The 4,953-nt window shown below is 37.7% G+C and overlaps 1 pseudogene; it reads left to right on the top strand.

Moving 5' to 3' along the window:
• The first annotated feature begins 243 nt into the window (after positions 1 to 243).
• Positions 244 to 4,594, top strand: LOC114720415 (uncharacterized; annotated as a pseudogene).
• Positions 4,595 to 4,953: the final 359 nt, after the last annotated feature.

Here is a 4,953-nt window from a genome sequence, read left to right as displayed (position 1 = left end):
AAATATAAAACATAGATATTGTATTTAAAATCAAAATTAACTTAAAATTAAGTCTGTATTATTGACCCGGATAATTAGTATTAGTACTTCATTTTTCCTTTACCATCCCAAAAACGATGTCGTATAGCGAAAGCCTTCCGTCTCGTAAACGCTGTTGTACGTTGCTCCTCATATGACGACGTTCGCGTTGGCTGACAATCTAAATCCCATTTGGCACTGAGCAACCGAATACAATCCCGGTTGAGAAGCAGAGTCGAAAATGGAGGACTTCTGGAAGAGAGCTAAGAGTTTCGCTGAAGAAGCTGCTAAGAAATCCAAACCCTTGCCGACTCTTCCAAATTCGCCGATTTGGTCTCCGAAACCGCCAAGAAGTCTAAAGAATTAGCCGCTGAAGCTTCCAAAAAAGCCGATCAAATCAAAACTGCTGCTCTCAAACAAGCAGATCAAATCAAGTCCTTCTCTGATATCATCCCTCCTCAGCTCTCTGTGCCCCTTTCCATTCCCAATTTAACGATTCTTCACCTTCCTATTCTCAGTCTGAGTTCCAAACCTTAGGTGTCACCGACGAGCTCAGATCCTTCGTTAAGGGACTTACCTCCAGCACTTTCCAGAACTTCCCCCTCAAATCTGGTATTTGAGAATTCCCATTTTGCATTTCTTGGATTATCTGTTATCCTGTGTTTATTTAGTGGTTGTCGGTTTTGCTGGGTAATGCAGATGAACCGGAGGCTTCTGATGTGACTACGGCGGCCTCCAACGTTCGAAAAGATCTTAATGAATTTCAGGAGAAGCATGCCACTCTTGTTCTAACCACTGTTAAGGTAATTCTGTTTTTATACCCCGAGGTGCGTCATGTATTGGATCTCTCTGTATCCCCATTGCAGACTTCAGATCTCTCTCTGTTGTCCACATCTACATTTAGTTAATTCCATTTCACTGTGAGGAAATTTTTCGTATTTCATTTGCTTATAGATTGTCCTTAAAGCCTCTAATTAGAAGAGCGGCATATCATTTTAAACCTCTGTGCAGCTAGGAAATTTCTTGATTGATAGCATGTGGTGTGAAATACGATTCAACTCATGTCTACTTACTTGATCCTAACTTCCTTTGTTTGATGCACGTATTGACAAAGGCAGAAATGCAGTGAGAGAAAAGAATCCCTCTTCTTTGAACTTGTGTTAAATTGTTGATTATTTTGTGTTTTCATTTCTGATGTTTCCTTAGAACTCCCGCCAAATATATGTGCTAGTTGTGCTAGCCAAACTTTCTTTTCATGGAAAAGAAATATTGATGCGGGGTTAAGAGATTCAACCATTTATCAGGTCTCTCTGTGCTAACAGTTGTGTCCTTTTTCCTTATAATAACCGTTTCAAAGTCGCTGATATTATCATCTATGCTGTCATACATTGTCAATCCGTTTGAGATGGACGATTTCCAATAACGTAGTACCTTCAGTGGTGTTTTACAGAAAACGGGGGAAAATTGATGGACTGGACCTCTTACTATTATCCTCTGCCACATAAGTCCAGTTTTCGGTTTTCTGTTCCCTGCTAGTACAATGTTACTATTTCATTCCAGCAAAAAGTTTAAAGGTCTTAGACCCAAGTAACGTGGGAATTGCCAAATGTATGTATGTACTTGAATTATTGCTGGCCTAGTAGTTGCGAGTTTTTACATTTGTTTCTTTTCCCCAGGAAATCTCAAGGTTGAGATATGAATTATGCCCCCGTGCTATGAAAGAAAGACACTTCTGGAAGATATATTTCACACTAGTGAACACTCATGTGGCTCCGTAAGTACCATAGCATATTGATTAGTCATTTTGCTGGCATGACTTGTTTAAAGAGTAATTTACGTGTTATGTTGGCACTTGTGCAGCTCTGTAATTCACTGAGTATGTGATGATAATCATCTTTTTTTCCTTTCCTGCTTGCTGTTTTTCTAATGTTGATCAAATTATTCTGGAACAATTTTAAAAAAGAAATATGAAAAAGGGAGATATGTAATGGTACAACTTTCCATTCCAATGTTTGATTGCTGTGGCTATGCATTGAAAATTGCTTCTAAAGTATTAACATTTTCACTGCTCTTTCTATCCTCATGAACATTAGGATGTATGGAAACATACACTTCGATGGAGATATCTTAGATGACTTGAATTGGCCATTTGATAATTATGCTGCCATTTAAAATCACAGCATCTTTTTAATAATGGTACAATGTTACATGATGCAAGGTTGGGGGCTGGGCAGCTTTGAATATATCTATAGGGAGAATAGAAGTATTGTTAGTTCCAAAAGTGTTCAGTAAAGATGAAAATATAGAGCTGAAGCCTCATTCCTTTGATGGATAATTAGAAAAGCTCATGCAAGATAGACTGACTGCTATTGTCAGAGCAATGAGTTAAGTGGATGACAACGATTAAATCATATGTAACTGAAAGTCCAGTTTGGCATTTTTTATGAACTAGCTTGTTTCTGGGATGGAGGCGGGGGTTGAGTTTGAGATATCTTGCTTAATTTGCTGCACCGTCAGCTTCTTTGTTTTCAAACCTTATATAAAAACTTCAAGCTTAAGTTGTATCAGCTATGTCTAAAAGCTAATGAAATTGCATTCTTATCATAACATTTCTTCATATGAACCTAACATTTTGGTTTCCAGCCATACAATTTCTGCCTAAAAGTAAATATTTATAGTTCCTCTATGATCCAGGGTGATCTGGGGAATGTACAGGCAATGTGGGGATTCATATTGAAGAGTTGTGAATCTGTTGCCAATTACGAATAAGAGGCTCATGCACCTTACTTAGGCATTCCTGCTTTTGCTTTTATTTAGTTTTGCTATTGTGTCTGCCAGAGTTGACTCTTTGGGGATGGCCGTAAGGAGGTATGTCAATGTTGATAAATTCAGATAAACATTTAGAATCTAGTAAGTGAAGGCTGATATGGGACTTGCTTCTGATGACTGATGATGATGACTGATGCCATTGTGTCTACACTCTAATTGCCGCATTTATAGAGTAAAATCGACTCAAGCTGAAGCTTCTTCCTTCTCATGTATATCTTAAAAGCCATACGGAATACTATGTTCCTTTGTGCAGATATGAGGGAGCTGGGCTAAGCTTTCTCATGTAGTCACTTTTGGACAAACTTAAAATGTGGTAGATGATAATGAATGAATGGTACATCTTTCTAGTTTTTAGAAGGATGCCCAGAAAATTAGAAGTTGGAAAAGAAAAATATCATATTCTAATTTGCCACAACTCTTCCACCATTCAGAGATTTGTGTATGACGACAATTTTGTTACATTTTAAAGTTACCATCACTCTATAAGTTTGTAATTACTATCAGGTATGAGAAGCGCTATCTGGAGGAGGTTACCCTCCGAGCAGCAGCTGAGCAGAAAGTGGATGATAAGGTAGAGAAAACAGCTGTTACTGGAGGAACTGAAAAGGTAGAGGCAACTGGGAAAAATGTGAAGAGCAAATCATCTAATTCATCCTCAACTGAGCAAGATTTGGATACATTTCTTCTTGGCGATCTTGAAGACAGTGATGGAGGTCTGAATATACTTTCTTAAGTTTCAGATTTGGTTGTAGAAACTTGCTCCCTGGTGGGTGATGGGTCGCTAATTCTTGTCATGTAGATATAATTTTGGGCAAGAGCATGTGCTATTCCTCTTTTGATTGTTGATTACTTATAGCCCCTGAGAATCGATTATCTTTGAATACGTTGGGCATTCATAAATTTTGACAGATTACTTTGTTCACCAGTCATTTTTTTTGGGGCCAAAATTCACCACTCATTTATCAGGGGAAAAAATAACCATAATTCATTCTGTTACGATGAGCTATGTGTGAAGGTATCGTTCTGGCTCGCTACATCATATTGATTATCTTGTCCATCTTTCAGATGATGGCGAAGGCAGCCTTGATGATGATTTTGACAAGATTGGCAATTCAGTAAGTGCTCTTAGATCTAGAATCCACTTTGCGTTTCAATTTTTCTTTAATTTATTAATGATCTAACTTCCCTATGGTTTTATTTTCCTGTTAAAATATGATAGCTGGTTCTGAAAGCTAGTTTATTTATGGAATCTGCTTCGTTAAATCTTGTGTTTTAAGGATGCAATCCCAAGGTTTATTTATGGAATTTGCTTCGTTAACTCTTGTCTGAAAACTAGCTGCACTTTTTTTTTCTTCTTGAAATTCTTAGGATGTTGAAGAGGAGAAGCATGCGAAGAAAACATCTGATGCTACCAATTAGGATGCCCAATTGCTTTCGATTAATACTCCAAAGTGAGAAACTGAAGTTTGCTGCTTGATGCGGACAGATTGATCGGTGATTGGTAAAAAGAGAGAGAAAATTTTAGCAGTCTCTAGTGTAGTATTTATGGCGGTATAGATTTGAGGACGGGAATTGTGATTCGTTGTTTATTTAACTTGGTAATACCCTTATATAGTGGCAGTTTGCGTTGTACAGGTGATATTATTTTGTTAATTTTATTATGTATGGTTCTTATATAACGTTTCAAACAATAAGATATAAGCTTGTCGAGAGATCCGATATTGTTAATTAATTCACTTGATATTTTATGTTTTGCTACATCCCCATGATTTATGAATGAGAGTTCTTGAAGCTGGAGTTACTTTTGTTGATTAGGATTTATGAGAGAACATCCAGGCTACTACCAATATTATGCCACAGAAAAACAGATGGGGGACCGAATACAGATTTTTGTATGCTGATCGCTAATGCTGGATTGGGTCCTTGTTTAATAATGAAAAAGGTGTGTTCTTTTCATTCACCTGTCTCTGTGGGATGAGGGGCTGTTTTTTGACCATTAAGGATGAGGGACTTGGGAGTTTGGTCTCGCTGAACAACGTGGAGGTGAATTGGACGTTGGGCTTTTTAGTTTTGACCCAAAACTGATGAAAGGGCCTGTACAAGTAA

The sequence above is a fragment of the Neltuma alba genome, unplaced genomic scaffold (assembly GCF_004799145.2).
Source record: "Neltuma alba isolate B1F8T4 unplaced genomic scaffold, ASM479914v2 tig00011983_pilon, whole genome shotgun sequence".
Taxonomy (NCBI): domain Eukaryota; kingdom Viridiplantae; phylum Streptophyta; class Magnoliopsida; order Fabales; family Fabaceae; genus Neltuma; species Neltuma alba.
The sequence above is the reverse complement of the archived record's forward strand: the minus strand, read 5'-3'. Positions and strand labels throughout refer to the sequence as shown.